Below are 18,239 nucleotides of genomic sequence, written 5' to 3'. Positions count from 1 at the left end.
TAGAGGAAAGCCCCCCAACAACCCACACCGCCCAATCCCTCGCATAGAGGCATCCTGTGCATAACATCCCCTCTCAACTCATAGCCCGCACTCCCTATGGATGGAGTGGTGCTCCTCCCGAATTACATTCCCACAGAGACGCCCAGCCTCACTGTTATTCAAGTGTTCCTCCATATAATCCCCCGGCCCATACGCACCAAAGCAACACCGCTGATGGCTGAGTTTTCTGCATTATAAATCCTCCCACCTGGAGCTCCCTTCTGATGGCTTTTCCTGCATTAAACATCCCTGCCATAGACGCAATCCGCACTACTGGATGGAGTGTTTTCCGCATTAAAAGTCCGCGCCCCAAACTAGGAGCTCCGGCTCTGAAGGTTTCCTGCATTAAATCCCCTGCAACTAAGGAGCGCCGGCCTTGGATGAGTGGTGTTTCCTGCATTAAAGTCCCACTCCACCTAGGAGCCACTGCGCCTCTGGAATGAGGTGCTTTCCTGCATTTAAAGTCCCCTGCCACTAGGAGGACGCCTCTGATGATGTTTTCTGTCTTAAAGTCCCCCTGCCACTAGGAGCACGCCTGGATGTTCGCTAACGTCCCGCCACTAAGCACCGCTCTGATGAAGTTTTCCTGCAAAATCCTGCAGCTAGGCAGCCCCTCTGATGATTGGTTTCATGGCATAATCTGTCACTACGAAGCACCCTTGGAGTGTTATCCGCATAATCCCCTCCCATGGGGACACCGACTCGATCGAGTCCTGGCATTAGAATCCCCGCCATAGGAGCACCGCGCTGCGGATGCAGCTTTCCTGCATTAAATCCCCTCCACTAGGAGCACCCCTGATGAGTCTTTCCGCATTAAAGTCCCCTCATAGAAGCACGCCCTCAATGGATTTTCCTGCACTAATCCCGGCCCACTAGGAGCACCACCTCCTGGACTGTGTGTTCCATGCTTACAGCATCCCAGCCACTAGGAGCACCGCCTCTGATGAGTGTGTTCTGGTTTAAATCCCAGCCTACAGAGTTCACCTTGGATGGTGTTGTTCCTTGCTTTAAAGTCCCCTCGCATCAGAGCGCCCCTCTGGATGGAGTGTTTCGCATAACAAGTCTCCAGCATCTAGGCACCCCTCGGATGTATGTGTTCCTGCTAAGTCCCGCCACTAGGACACTGCTGGATGATGGTTCTCCTCTTTGCTTCATGCGAATACAGCTACTGGTTCTTAGTCCAGCATCGTTCTTGGTTGTAGACACTACGAAAAATTAAGATTAAACTCTCTAGAGAATTAGTTGTCGACATGCATATATCATCAAAATTAAGGAATCCTTGACTATGTAACAAACTCAGTGACATCTCTTGAGAAAAAAATATTTTCGCACCGCGGATCATCTCTTCACAACCGCCTATCCAACGGCGAGAAGCAGTACCCGAGCTACAAGAGGACACCAGTTCCCTATATGTTTATCATCTAGTACTTCTAGTGTCACTAGATCTCTAAACTGATGTACAGTGCAAGCAACTCACAACCACACATCTTGACACCAGGTATAGTTATACTACAGACACACACACACGCGACAAATGAATACACTCAACCACAGACACATCACTGAAACGATACTCACACACCCACACTACCACACAAACCTATACCAGATCTGCACCTGTTTCGTACCACAGTGTCCCAGTCTGTGACTGCCTGAATTTAGGACTTGCGTTTGTCATTTACATACACATTAGTCACTTTAGTGGACGCCACAGACAGAGTTATGGCCCATTCCAGTAGGTAAAGACAAAACATCTCCTAATCAGGGACTCTCCCTCTTCCTCTTAGGCTTGGGGTGCTCGTCTTGGAATGTGTGGGTGTGTGAGATTACATAACTTATCGCTCTCTTTCATGAAATAAGATGCCTAGCATCAATATGCATCTTGGCCGCGTGGCATGTCACTGTTTATAGCTGGTGTGCATGTTTTGTCAGTAGATAAGCTGTGAGTGTTGGAACTCTTCTCGTGAGAGGCGTTAGAAATGAAGCCAGGCTGCACCACAGATGATGAGTTACACACGCATCCGACTCCTCTGTAGCACAGCCCAGAGTTACTCAACCTCAGCTGTCATCTGATCTACTTGCATCTTGCTAGTAATACTGTCAACTTACCTGTAAACATACCTCTTACTATGTAACTGTACACTGATACACTGTCGTATTAACTGTAATGCACACTCACTCTGTTAACGAATAAATGACACTGCATCTGTTACTGGTAACACCTGATACACTCATGTCTGTTACGTGGTAATACACGATAATGCAAGTTACTGTGAATACCTGCATCATGTTACTGTAATACTGCACTCTGTTACTAGTAATGCACTGCACTCTGTACTAATACAACTCACCTCTGTTACCGATCTACACTCGTTACGTATCACTGATACCTGCACCCCCTTTCTGTTACTGTACCTATTACACTTGCACTGTTCGTAATATCCTGATGCACTGCACTCTGTTCTGTAATACTTGCACTCTGGTTACTGTAATGTCACCTCCCTTGTACTCTAATACCTGCACTCTTACGGTATATACAGCATGATTACTGCTCATTCTGTACGTTACTACTCTGATGCACTGCACGTTTCTGTAATACTCTGATGCACGCACTCTGTTTCTGTAATAATCTGATACACTGCACTATGTTGTGTAAATCTCTAATGCATTGCACTCTGTCACTGTAATACTCTAATACAATGCACTCTGTTACTGTAATACTCCTGATACAGAGGCACTTGTTTCTGTAATACTCTGATACACTGCACTCGTGTTACTTATACTCTGATGCACTGCACTCGTTAGTATACTCTGATACAATGACTCTGTTCTGAATGAATCACTCTCGATACGTATCCTGCACTCGGTACTGTAATACTCTGATACACTGCACTCGCTTTCAGTAATACTCTAACACTGACTATGTTACTGTAATACTCTAATGCAACGACCCTGCTGTAATACTCTGATACACTGCACACTTGTTCTGTCAATAATCTGATAGCAATGAACTCTGTCCTGAATATCAACCATTTTTTTCTGTGCGTTTTCTCTTCTATTAGTGATCTTTAGCTAATGGAATACACGTGCATCATCGTCTCCCTCTCTCACACACTACCTCCCTCACTCCAGTACAAAAGTCAAGTTGCTATTCTCTTTGTTTATCGTTCTCGCTTCCCTTGTGAAGCATGTTAGAGGCCAGGGTCTAGAGCCAGGGGTAGTGCGATGGGTGTAGATGCAGGTAGGTGCTTGGAGCATGGGTGAGCATGTGTGTAGACAGGTGTGTGTAGAGCAGGTGGTGGAGAGGCAGGTGGTGTAGAGCAAGGAGGTGTGTGGTCAGCCATTTGCGCTGTGTGTTTTCTACCAGAAGCAGTGCGCAGCCGTTCTACATGTATGCTGTTATCCAGAGATGGTGGTCCAGTATCTGACAGGAATGTTGTCAACTGCCAGTAATGCTGAGCACCCACACACACAAATAATCAACTCTTTCGCGTCTCATTATCCCACGTCCTAGATACCTCTGGTTTGATGAATTCACTGACTCAACTAGGCAAAATTATGCAACTCCAGCATTCATGGGTACCGTCAAAGGACATACAATATATCTACAATGAATGAATTAGACATGAAGTCACAACTGTGAAGCCGTTCAGCTGAAGAATAAATACGTTTGATATATGATGAATATTACAATAGATAATTCTCATCTCCCACTCAATTCCGGGTGTGTGTGTGTGTGTGTGTGTGTGTCATCACTTCCTCACATTCCTGAGTTAGCAGTGGTGAACGTGTTTATTACCGAGTTCTGGTGGCGCACACACACACAAGATACACACACACACATAAACCCTACTATTATTAAGGTGCCCACCATGGAATCAGTAAAATGTTGAACTAGTTAACATACGGTTTTAGCTTGCCTTTACAGTTGCTGTGGTGTTGTTTTGTATGAACTTTTCTGTTAGCATCACAATGGGAGTTATAATGTGTTACAGCAGCAGTACCTTCCCTTACTCCTCACTTCTCCCCCTCTGCTCCTCTTTTCCTTCTGTTCTTCCCCCTCTCTCCACTTTCTCCCTCTCTAGACTGAGTTTTTGAATATAGTAAAGGAACAGTTGTCGCACTTATTTAATAATGAAATAATTTATGGGTCAGCAATTATAAACCCACCAGGAGATTGTCAGAGGAATCTTGGACACACATTAGACTTGTGCTAATAGTGATGATTTCATTTTACATGCAGACAGTGAGACAGAGAACCCAGGCGGCTGGAGGAGGGCAAGAGGCGGTCCTGAGACTGTTCTGCTGCCGGGGGATAGGACAGGCAAGGGGCATGCGGGGGGGGGGGGGGGGTATGGACGGAGAAAGGGTGTAGAGGGCACTGGATAGGAGAGGGGTAGGAAGAGTGGGCAAAGGGAATATGAGAAGGAGATGCGGGCAGATAGGTCCTTGAATGTAACAGTAATGGTCTCTGCTGATACTGGAAGAGAAGAGCTCCTACTTTCGAGAGGAGAGAGGTAAGATAGAGAGAGAAGAGAATGGTAAAATTAGGAGATGACGAGTGAGTAGGAGAGAGAGTAAGATAGGAGAAGAAGGAGAGGAGGTAAGATAGGAGGAGTAAGATAACGATGAGAGGGGAGGAGAGAAGAGGAAGATAGGATAAGGAGAGGAGAGAGAGGTAGATAGGAGAACGAAGAGGGATGAGAGTAAGATACCTGGAATGATCGAGAGAGTAGGAGAGAGAGTAATGATAGTGAGAGGAGAGGGAGAGGAGAGAGGTGAGACGAAAAAGACTAGGAGATGAGATATGGAGACGGAAGGATGTGAAGAGGAATGAGGAGAGGAAGAGGAAGATCGATGAGAGGGATAGGTGAGAGGTGAAATTGTGTTGCCTCTCGAGTAGTGTGATGTCCGTTTCAGACGTCACTGTTTAGCACCCGAGTGGACAGGACACCACGTATTCGTTCCCCAATTCTTGTTTTACATACAAAAAACTCAAAAAGTACAACATACTTTCTCTCTCTCTCGCTCCTTTGTCTGAAAGTAGCTCAGCGGTATCATCAGGGAAGTACATGTGTGGGGAACGGTTGCACACACTCACACAGCAGCTTAACTGCATCATCCAGCTACCAGCAAAGGAGCGGGCACACTGGCAGACACACAGGATAATCTACGGTGGATAACTGGTCTAGAAATCAGCTCCTATCACTACAGTAAGGTGACCATACATATATTAAGCAAAAAGCCCAATACTCTCCTCTACATCTATCTCTAATCGTTCTCTGGTCTACTCTTGTCAGTCAATCCTCTCTCTCTACTTTACTCTCCCCTCTTCTATTTACTCTCCCTCTATTACTCCATCCCTCTCCTTTTAATTACTCTGCCCTCTCTATTTACTCCACCCCTCTCCCTTACTCTCCCTCTCTATTTACTCTGCCCCTCCTATTTTTACTTCACCCTCCTATTTACATCCATCCCTCTCCTTTTATCTCACCTCTCCTCTTTACTCCACCCCTCTCATTTAACCCCACCCTCTCCTCCTTCTTTATCCTCCCTCTCTATTACTCTCGCCTCTCTATTTTACTTCAACCCTCTCTATTTACTCCATCCTTCTCGACTTACTCCCCCTCTCTATTTACTCCACCCTTCCTTATCTCCTCCCCTCTCCATTTACTCCACCCCCTCCTTCTTACTCTTCCCTCTCATTTACTCTGCCCTCTCACATGTACTCGCACCTCTCTCTATACCTCTCACCCTTTTACTCCACCCCCTATCTAGCTTCCTCCCCTCTCTACTTTACTTCACCCTCGTATCTATTTACTCTGCCCCTCTCCAGTTACTCCACCCCTCTCCTGTTACTCACCCTCTCTATCTATCACTCCCCCTCCTTTTATCCCCCCTCTCCTTTCTCCTTCCCTCCCTTATTTACTCTGCCCTCTCTATTCACTTCACCCTCTCTATTTACCACATTCTCGTTCTCCCCTCTCTTTTACTCCACCCTCTCCTTACTCACCCCTCTCCTTTACTACCACCCACTCTCCATTACTCCACCCCTCTCCTTGTACTCCTCCCCCCTCTAGTACCCACCCCCTCCTTTGACCTCCACCCTCTCCCTTTACTACCCTCTCATTCCTCCACCCCTCTCCTATTATACTACTCCCCTCTCTATTACTCTGGCCCTCTCCATCTTACTTCGTTCTCTATTTACTCCGCCACCACTACTTGACTCCACCCTCTCATGACTCACCCTCCCATTTACTCCACCCTCTCACTTCTTACTCCTCCCGCCTCTCATTACTCTACCCTCTCTATTTACTCCCAGCCCCTCTCTATTTAACTTACCCCATCTCAATACTCCACCCCTCTCCACTGACCGCCCTTTATTACTCTGCACCCTCTCTATTACTCCTCCCTCTATTTACTCATACCCCTCTCATTTACTCCTCCCTCTCTATTACTCGCCCTCTCCTTTTACTCCACCCCTCTCTTAACTTCCTCCCTCTCTATTACTCCCCCCTCTCATCTCTCCCTCTATTTATCCACCCCTCTCCTATTTACTCTTACCCTCTCAAATTTTAACTCATCACTCTCTATTACTCATCCCTACATATATTCACCTATCCCCCTCCATTGCTCCACCTCCCATGACCGCCCCTTTTATTACTCATGCCACTCTCTATTAACTGCCCCTCTCTATTCCTCACCCTCTCCATTACTCCAACACTTGCATTTACTCTGCCGCTCTCCATTCTACTCCGCCCCACTTCTCTCTTTCGCCTTTCTTCCTCCTCTCGCTGTTCTCTCTCTCTTTCTTTCGCTTCTCTATCCTCGCTCTTCTGTCTCTCTCTCTTTCTGTCCCCTCCTTTCTGTATCTCTCTACTCTTCGCTCTTCTCTTTCTCCTTCTCTTTCTGTTCTCTCTCTCTTTCTGTCTCGCTCTCTCTTTAGTCTCCTCTCTCTCTTTCTGTCTCTCTTCTCTGTTTCTCTCTCTTTTCTCTCTCTTTTGTCTCATCGCTCTTTCTTCCTCTTCTCTCTTTCTGTCTCTCCTCTCTCTTCTGTCTCTCTCTTTCTGTTCTCTCTCTCTTTCGTCCCCTCACTTCTTTCTCCTCTCTGTCTTCTCCGCCTCTGTCTCTCCTCTTTCGTCTTCTTCATCATCTCTCTTTCGTTCCTACTCTCTTTCTCCTATCCTCTTTTGTTCTCGCTCTTTCTGTTCTCTTCTCCTTCTTCTCTTTTCTGTCTCCCTCTCTTTCTGTATCTCTCCCTTCTGTCTCTCTCTCTCCTCTCTCTCTTTCTGAGTCTCTCTCTTCGTCTCTCCTTTCTGTCTCTCTTCTTTCTATTTCTCTCTCTCTTTCTTTCTCTCTCCTCTTCGTCTCCCCTCTTTCTTTCTCTCTCTCTCTTTCATGTTTCTCATCTCTCTCTTCTCTCTCTCTTTCCTTCTCCTCCTCTTTTGTCCCCCTCTCTTTTGTTCCTCTCTCTTTCTTCTCTCTCTCTTCTAGTCCCTGTCTCTTTCTTCCCCCTCTCTTCGTCTCTCTCTCTTTCTGGTCTTTCTTTCTCGCTCTCGTCTATTCTCTCTCTACTTTCTGTCCCTATCTCTTACTGCTTCTCTCTCTCTTCTGTCTCCATCTCTCTGTCTCCCTCTCTTCTTGTTCATCTCTCTCTTCTTTTCTCCTCCTCTTTCTGTTTTCTTCTCTTTCTCTCTCTCTCTTTCTGTTCTCCTCTCTCTTCTTTCCCTATCCTACTGTTCTATCTCCTCGTTTTCTCGCTTTGTCTCCCTTCTCTTCTTTCATCTCTCTCATCTCTTTCTCCTCTCTCTTTCTGTTCCTCTCCGTCTCTCTCTCTTTCTTTGTATCTCTCTTCTGCTCTCTCTTCTGCTTCTCTCTCTCTTCGTCTCTCTCTCTTCTTTCTCTCTCTCTTTCTGTTCTCTCTCCTTCGTCTCTCGTTCTCTTTTGCTTCTTTCTTTCTCTCTCTCTTTCTTTCTCTCTCTCTTCTTTCTCTCTCTCTTCTTCCTCCTCTTTACTGTCCGCTCCTTTTCTCTCTCTCTCTATCTGTCTCTCTCTTCTTATTACTATAAAACTAACTACAATAATATATTAATTAACTGATAATATTCTGTATGCAATTTATTATTATTAAACAATATAGTTTTATACCTATTTGATGTAAATAGACACTGAGCATCATATAGATTTGTCAACGAGCTGTTGTCAAGCAAATACTTGTGTCTCATGTAATCAACGTAATTTAACATAAACACAATAAGCATCTCATATGCAGACCTTTGGATATCAAAAATTTAATGTCTAATAAATCCACGGTAATATAGCCTACAACTTCAACATAAATCCAAATTATTTATTTTAGACAAGTCTAAAGAAACATGATCTGAAGAAACATGTAGCTCTTTTCAGAAAGAACAGAATAGAGCATACTCTAGTGTCCTCGATGTTAAGGCCCTACTCGCTCCATGCATACATTGTGGACACTGAGTTCATTTAGCGACTAGATCTCCTATAGATCCTATTTTAATAGAAGAATACAATTGAACAAGCTACATAAATAAAAAGGATATTCCTCCCAAAACAACTGAGAGTCCGACATTGGAATATTCGGTGAGGACGAGGAACAAAGAAATAGTAATCCATTCGCTTCATTTTTGTGTTTAATGACCTTAGTTCTCAACAACATTGGCTATATGTTTAGAGTTTATACATTGTAAACTGACATGAGAACTAATTATGTTTTTAAAAGTCGGAAAGCAATAGCGCGTCTTTGGTTTTTTGCAGCGACACACCCAATCAGCTGCCACTTCAGAATTACAAGCACTGAAATCCCTGGATTTCACGCACATCCCTTTACTGTGCTAACGACATCCTAAAAAATCATGCTTTCGGCATGGCCCCTGACTATCCATCTTTTCCAAGCATTTGCCCTTCTTTTGTATATCCAATGCTTTGTCCGCCATTTGCCCTCTATGGACACCTATCCAGCTTTGCGGCCATTCTCCACTATCTTGGCATCATATCCAATGTTTTTGCAGGCCATTGCCCTATCTTCGCACTATCCATGCCTTTTTCGCATGTGCCCTTCATTTTGGGGGGGGAATCCTTTACATTTTTTTTTTTATATGTTTTTTTCCCCATTTTTTTTGCGGATGGCCCTTTCTTGCATATCCATTTCTTTTTGCGGCCATGGCACCTTCCTATGACATCCACTATTTGCCACCATATGCCTCCTTGCTGACTAATCCTGCGTTTTCATGGCCATGTGCCCTCTTGGACTATCCCATGCTTTTGCGCCATGTGCCCTTCCTGTGACTATCCATGCTTTTGCAGCCATTGGCCCTCTTTACTATCCTGCCTTTTGCACCATTGCCCTCTTGACTATCCAGTTTTTGCTGCCATTGTCCCTCTTTCGATATCATCTTGCCAGACGGGCCCTCTTTTGAACTATCCATGCTTTTGCACCAGTGTGCTCGATGCATCGGACACAGCTGCTCTGGCGAGATACCTAAACAATTCATGAAGGGCAATTAAGATATTGAACGAACTGTCACATTTACTATTATTCATCAAAGAGCAGTGGCTAACAAACAACAAAACACAGCTATGCAATCTACTACCCCCAAGTACAAAAGTCACACCATTTTTCTTATGTTTTTTTTATTCTGGTAGGAAAGAAATATTCCAACATAGGTCTGACACAGTGTGGATTGTAGAAGAATCCCAAATTAATAAACCATTAGCATAATAAATAAAGATATCAAATGTGCGAACAACAAGAATAGAATATTTAACTTAAATATGTTGATAAACTATTAGGGGCCAATCTCAACTTATAAGTGTAATACTTTAGCATTTCTTCACAATGAATTTATGTTGATAACTATTAGACTATGTCTTACATGTATAATGTTGATAAACATTAGACATTCTTCACCATTATAAATGTATAACAATATTAACTAATTATTCACCATACTACATGCTTTGATAAAACTATTAGACAATTCTTACATTTATAAATGTTTGCATAAACGATAGATATCTTCTTCACATATCAATTGTATGATAAACTAAGACTATTCTTCACATTATTTAATGATTACTAACTAATCTAGACTAAGTCTTCACATTATAAATGTGCATAAACTATATGACTATTCCCACGATATAATGTATAAACTATAACTAATCCTCTTCACATTAATAATGTTGAATAACACTATCTAGACCATTTCTCACAATATTATGTTTATAAAACGATTAGGAACAGTTCTTCACATCATAAATTTGATAACAACTACTTAGACAGACTCTCACATATTAATTTGATAAACAATATAGACTAGCTTCCACAGCATGATGTGATAAACTATAGCAATTCTTTCACATTCATAAATGTTTGATAAACTATTAGGCCATTTCTCACATTATTTATGTTATAAACTATCAACATATCTCTTCACAATATAAAATGTTGAACTAAACTATTAGACTATTCTTCACATCCTATAAGTTTGAATAAACATATTATGACTAGTTCTCCACAATACATGGTTGATAAACTGATATAGACTATTTCTCACCATATAAAATGTGATAAATTGACTAAATTCTCACATATAATGTTAATAAAACTATTAGACTATTTCTTCACATTATAATAATGTGAAAACTATTAGACTATTTATTCAAATATAATGTGATTATAACTATAGACTTATCTTCAATTATAAATGTGATAACTAATTAGACTATCTTTACACATATTAATGGTGATAAACATTAGACCTATGTCTTCACATTTATTATGTTGATAAAACTATTAGACATCTTCTTCACCATATTATGATGATAAACGTTAGATAGTCATACATTATTAAAGTGATAAACTATATTAGACCTAGTTCTTCACATTATTAATGATTGAAAACTCATCTAGCACTATTTCTTCACATTATAAATGTTTTAAACATTAAGACTATTCTTCACATTAATTAATTATAAACATTAACTAATTTCTTCACATTCTATACAGTTGAAACTATCCTGACTCATTCTATCACATTATAAATGATGAGAACATATTAGACATTCTTTCACTATTATTAATGTGAATAAAACTATAGACTATTTCTCCATTATACAATGTGAAATAAACTATATAGACATTCAATCACTTATTATGTTTATTAAGAACTATTAGACTTCATGTCTCACCATTCAAAATTTGATAAACTATTAACTACTTCTTCACATTAGATCAATGTTGATAAACTAGCAGACTATTTCTTCACATAATGAAGTTGATTAAACTAGTGACTATTCTCACTATTATTGAATGTGATAACTATTAGTACTATTTTTCACATTATAAAGTTCATAAACTATTAGACTATTTCTTCACATAATATGTGAATAAACTACTAGACTATTCTTCACATATAAATTGATAAGACTATGAGACATTCTTCACAATTATTAATGATAAACTATAACTATTTTCTCAACGATTAATGTTAAACCATAGACTCATTCTTCACAATATCAATGTTGATAAAACATTAGGCTATTGCTTCACATTATAAGGTATACAATATTAGACCTATTTCACATTCATTAATCATTGATTAAACTATTAAGACTAGTTCTTCACATTATTTAAATGTTGAAAACATAAGACTATTCTTCACATTTATAATTTGATAAACTATTAGACATATTTCTTACAATATTAAATTGATCAAAACTATCTAGCACTATTCTTCACATTATTAATGTTGAATTAAACTCATTAGACTATATCTGCCCATTATTAATGTATAAAACGATTATAAGATTCTTCACATTATAAATGTAGAAACTATAGACCAATTTCTTCATAATTCATAAATGTTGATAAACTATTAGACTATTTCTCTCACATAAAATAGTTGATAAACTATTAGACTACTTCTCAACATATAATGTAATAATACTAATTGAACTATTTCTCACATCAAAATGTTGAATAAACTATTATGACTATTTCTTCACATATAAAAGTTGAAAACTAATAGACTATTTCTTCACAAGATTAAGTGATATACTCGCATTTCTTCACATTATGAACGCTATGAAATGCTATATTATTTGATTATAATGATAGTTAGTCTACTGGAAGATGTTTCCTTCTTCCTTGAAACCATGCACTGCTCGCTTTAAGACTTAAAGTAAAGCATTTCACGGTTAAGGCTATACACGTTCGTAATTCGGCGCACAGTGCAAATAAAGTTATTATTTGGTGAGTTACGGCATTAGCATGATCTCATTAGCAGAAGAACACCATTATCAAAAGTGACCAAATTACCATTAGATGTAATAGCTTTTATTAAGTGCATTTTTATGAGTGAATTAGTCTCCCCAAAACTGAAACTCACCACGCTGCTGCCACTTATCGCATTAGCTCTACACCCTGTTAAAGTGGCATGTGCTTAAATTTTAAAAGTAATTAGGCCACATTAGTTTGATACAAAACCTTACCTCAAACATTATACGCCTTATCTAGCTATATGAGGCTGCAATAGAATTCGAACAAGTAAAAAAAACAAGAGAACACATGGTTCTCTATGCTCGCACATCACAATGTGAGAGATGTAAGTCCACAAGTTACGGCAATATGCATCCCACTCATACTATTACAGATAATCTTAAAATTAATGGGTACATTCTTTATTAGAATCAAGACACCTTACTCATCACGATATCTAAACAGGCACGAAACATATGTCATCTATGCACTTAAATACGAATGTAAGGTACGCTTCCTCCTATGTATATTACATACCGCCAGTAGACATACTCCTGTTGAAAAATAACAATGGCTAATATTAGAGTTTTTAGAATAGAACTCTCATCTGCTTAAAGTCCCCTGCCACTAGGAGCGTCGCCTCTGGATGAGTGTTTTCCTGCATTAAAGTCCCCTGCCACTAGGAGCACCGCCTCTGGATGAGTGTTTTCCTGCATTAAAGTCCCCTGCCACTAGGAGCGTCGCCTCTGGATGAGTGTTTTCCTCTTTGCTTATGGCGGAATACAGCTCATTGAGTGTGGTCTTAGTGCCAGCATCGGTCTGTGGTGGTATGTAGACAGCTACGAAAATTACAGATGAAAACTCTCTAGGTAGATAGTGTGGTCGACAGCTTATCATCAAAATTAAGGAAATCTTTGACTATGTACAAACTCAGTGAGCATAGCTTTGCTGTTGAGAAATGCGGCCAAAGGCAGACCTGGCTCTCAAGAGAAGACAGGCTATTTGTATATTATACTTCTAGTGGAGGAGATCCTAAGATACATGCAAGCAGACACACCCACAGACTGACAGAGAGGGTATATAGATACAGACACACACACACTGAAAATGAAGGTACACAACACAGACACACACACTGAAAATGAGGGTACACACCACAGACACACACAAACCCTATCCAGTCTCCCTGTGTGTCGTGTCCCAGTCTCTGTCTGCATGGTTAGGGCTGAGATTGACAATACACAGTGGTACGTGGCCTTTAGTGTCGCCACAGGGACAGATGTGTGATTGGCCCATCCAGTAGGAAGAGAACAAACAGTCTCGTTAATCAGGGAACGCTCTCGTTCCTCATTGGGGGGCTGGTGTGCGTGCGTGTGTGTGTGTGTGTGTGTGTGAGATGTCATAATGTTGTCTGTTCTGTTATTTCAGGAGATTAAGATGCTAGCAGGGGTCAATAGTGTGCATGCTTGCCTGCGTGTGTGCATGTGTATAGCTTGTGTGTGTGCTGTGTTATGTCAGTAGATAAAGCTGTGAGTGTTGAGGAGCTCTCTCTCAGATGACAGGTAAGAAGATGGGAAAGGCCACAGCTGCAGCCAGCAGAGATGAGTTACACAGACAGTCACAGTCCTCTGTAGAGCAGCAGGAGTACTCACTCAGCTGTCATCTGATCTACTGCATTCTGTTACTGTAATACACTGCACTCTGTTACTGTAATACACTGATACACTGCACTATGTAACTGTAATACACTTCGCTCTGTTACTGTAATGCACTGCACTCTGTTACTGTAATACACTGATACACTGCATTCTGTTACTGTAATACACTGATACACTGCACTATGTTACTGTAATACACTGCACTATGTTACTGTAATACACTGCACTCTGTTACTGTAATGCACTGCACTCTGTTACTGTAATGCACTGCACTCTGTTACTGTAATACACTACACTCTGTTACTGTAATACACTGATACACTGCATTCTGTTACTGTACTACTCTGATACACTGCACTGTTTCTGTAATACTCTGATGCACTGCACTCTGTTTCTGTAATACTCTGCACTCTGTTACTGTAATGCACTGCACTCTGTTACTGTAATNCTGCACTGTTTCTGTAATACTCTGATGCACTGCACTCTGTTTCTGTAATACTCTGCACTCTGTTACTGTAATGCACTGCACTCTGTTACTGTAATACACTGCACTCTGTTACTGTAATACACTGATACGCTGCATTCTGTTACTGTACTACTCTGATGCACTGCACTGTTTCTGTAATACTCTGATGCACTGCACTCTGTTTCTGTAATAATCTGATACACTGCACTATGTTACTGTAATACTCTAATGCATTGCACTCTGTCACTGTAATACTCTGATACAATGCACTCTGTTACTGTAATACTCTGATACAATGCACTCTGTTTCTGTAATACTCTGATACACTGCACTCTGTTACTGTAATACTCTGATGCACTGCACTCGTTACTGTAATACTCTGATACAATGCACTCTGTTTCTGTAATACTCTGATACACTGCACTCTGTTACTGTAATACTCTGATACACTGCACTCTGTTACTGTAATACTCTGATACACTGCACTCTGTTTCTGTAATACTCTGATACACTGCACTATGTTACTGTAATACTCTAATGCACTGGACCCTGTTACTGTAATACTCTGATACACTGCACTCTGTTTCTGTAATAATCTGATACAATGCACTCTGTTACTGAATATCAACCATTTTTTTTGTGGTTTATTCTTCTATTAGTGATGCCTTTAGCTAAGTGGAATACACTGTCTATCATCTCTCCCTCTCTCACACACTCACCTCCCATCACCTCCAGTCACAGAGCAAGTCAGTGTGCTTGATTCCTTTGTTTATCATTCTCGCTTCCCTTGTGGGAAGGCATGTGTAGAGCAGGGGTGTAGAGCAGGGGTGTAGAGCATGGGTGTAGAGCAGGGGTGTGTGTAGAGCAGGTGTGTGTGTAGAGCAGGTGTGTGTAGAGCAGGGGTGTGTGTAGAGCAGGGGTGTAGAGCAGGGGTGTGTGTAGAGCAGAGGTGTGTATTTGCCTCTGCTTGTGTGTTTTCTAACAGAAGCAGTGGCCAGCGTTCATACATGTATGTGTGATCTCAGGATGTGTGTCCGTTATCTGAAGGAATGTTGTCAACTGCAGGGTAATGCCTGAGCCACCCACGATCACACAATATCACTTCTCTGTCCCGTACTCCATCTGATCCCAACGTCCTGATACCTCTGGGTTTGATGGAATTCACTGTCAACTAGGCAAAATTATGCAACCCAGCATTCATGGTCCGTTTCAAGTGAATACATGATATCTACAATGATATGATTATAGACAGTGGAGTCACAACTTGAGCCGCTGTCAGCTGAAGAATAAATGAGTTGATATGATGATAGGACTATTACAATAAGAATAATTCTCATCTCCAGCACTCAATTCCGGTGTGTGTGTGTGTGTGTGTGTGTGTGTGCATCACTTCCTCACATTCCTGTTACAGTGGTGACAGTGTTATTACCTGAGTTCTGGTGCGCACACACACACACAGATACACACACACACATACACCCTACTATTATTCAGGTGCCCCAGCTGGCAGACAGTAAAAATGTCGAACTAAGTTAACTACCGGGTTTTAGCGTTGCTTACAGTTGCTGTGTGTGTGTGTGTTTTGTATGATTTTCTGTTAGCATCACAGTGGGGAGGTGTTATAGATGTTACACAGCATGTACCCTTCCCTTACTCCTCACTCCTCCCCCTCTCTTCCCTTTTCCTTCTGTTCTTCCCCCTCTCTCCACTTCTCTCCCTCTCTAGATGGCTGTGTGTTGGAATAAGTAAAGGGAAAGGTGATGCACTGTATTTAAATAAATGAAATATTTATGGGGTCAGCCAATTAAAACCCAACCAGGAATTGTCAGAGGGAATCTTGGGAACACATTAGAGCTGTGCTAATAGGATGATTTCCATTTGACACATGCAGACAGTGGACAGAGACCCAGGCGGGGCTGGAGAGGGCAAGAGGGGGGACCTGAGACTGTTGCTGCTGCCGGGGGGATAGGACAGGGGCAGGAGGGGCATGCGGGGGGGGGGGGGGGGGGGTATGGAGGTAGAAGAGGGGTGTAGGAGGGGCATGGGGGGATAGGAGAGGGGTGTAGGAGAGTGGGGCAGAAGGGGAATAGTGGAGAAGGAGATGGGGCAGATGAGGTCCTGAATGGTACAGTAGGTTCTGCTGAGACTGGAGAGAGAAGAGCTCTTACTTTCGAGAGGAGAGAGGTAAGATAGGAGAGAGGAAGAGAGGTAAAGATTAGGAGATGAGAGGGAGAGGAGAGAGAGGTAAGATAGAGATGAGAGGGAGAGGAGGTAAGAAGGAGGGAGGTAGATAGGAGATGAGAGGGAGAGGAGAGAGAGGTAAGATAGGAGTGAGAGGGAGAGGAGAGAGAGGTAAGATAGGAGATGAAGAGGGAGAGGAGAAGGAGGTAAGTAGGAGATGAGAGGGAGAGGAGAGAGAGGTAAGATAAGGAGATGAGAGGGAGAGGAGAGAGGTAAGATAGGAGATGAGAGGGAGAGGAGAGGATGTAAGATAGGAGATGGAGGGAGAGGAGAGAGAGGTAAGATGGAGATGAGAGGGGAAATAGAGGGGAGGAGGGTAGGAGGTAATTGGTGTTGCTCTGTAGTGTGATGTGGTTTCAGGGTCACTGAGCACCAGAGTGACAGAACACCAGTATCGTTCCCAATTTGTTTTACATACAAAAACTCAAAAGTACAAACATACATTCTCTCTCTCTGCTCCTGTCTGAAAGTAGCTCAGCGGTAATTCATCAGGGAAGTACAGTTGTGTGTGGTGAGAACGGTGCACACACTCACACAGCAGCTAACTGCAATATCCAGCTACGCAGTGCCAATAGGAGCGGGCACATCTGGCAGACACACAGACTAATCTACGGATTGGGGATAACTGTTCTTAGAAATCAGCTCTATCACTACAGTAGAGAGTGGACCATACCATATATTTAAGCAAAAAGGCAATACCTGCCTTCTATTACTCTAATCGTCTCTGTCTACTCTTGTCAGTCACTCCTCTCCTCTCTATTTACTCCTCCCTCTTCTATTTACTCCTCCCTCTCATTTACTCCATCCCTCTCCTTTTATACTCTGCCCCTCTCTATTTACTCCACCACTCTCCACTTTTACTCCTCCCCTCTCTATTTACTGCTGCCCTCTCTATTTTTACTTCACCCTCTCTATTTTACTCCATCCCTCTCCTTTTACTCCACCCTCTCCTTTTACTCCACCCTCTCTATTTACCCACCCTCTCCTCCTCCTCTTTTATCCTCCCTCTCTATTACTCTCCCCTCCTATTTACTTCACACCCTCTCTATTTACTCATCCTTCTCCTTTTACTCCACCCTCTCTATTGTACTTCCACCCTCTCTTTTCTCCTCCCCTCTCCATTTACTCACCCTCTCTCTTTTACTCTTCCCTCTCTATTTACTCTGCCCTCTCCATTATCCACCTCTCCTTTTACTCCCCCCTCTTTTACTCCACCCCTCTTATCTACTCTCCCTCTCTATTTACTTCACCCTGTCTCTAATACTCTGCCCTCTCCATTTACTCCACCCCTCTCCTTTTACTCCACCCTCTCTATTTACTCCACCCTCTCCTTTTACTCCCCCCCTCTCCTTTTACTCCTCCCTCTCTATTTACTCCTGCCCTCTCATATTACTTCACCCCTCTCTATTTTAACTCATCATTCTCCTTTTACTCACCCCTCTCCTTTTACTCCACCCGCCCTTCTCCATCTCATCTACTCACCCCTCTTCCACTCTCCTTTCACTCCACCCCTCTCTTTTACTCTCCTCTTATTTATCCAGCCTCTCCT

This window comes from Salvelinus sp. IW2-2015, linkage group LG8 (assembly GCF_002910315.2).
Source record: "Salvelinus sp. IW2-2015 linkage group LG8, ASM291031v2, whole genome shotgun sequence".
NCBI classification, from domain to species: domain Eukaryota; kingdom Metazoa; phylum Chordata; class Actinopteri; order Salmoniformes; family Salmonidae; genus Salvelinus; species Salvelinus sp. IW2-2015.
Note: the sequence above shows the minus strand (reverse complement) of the source record.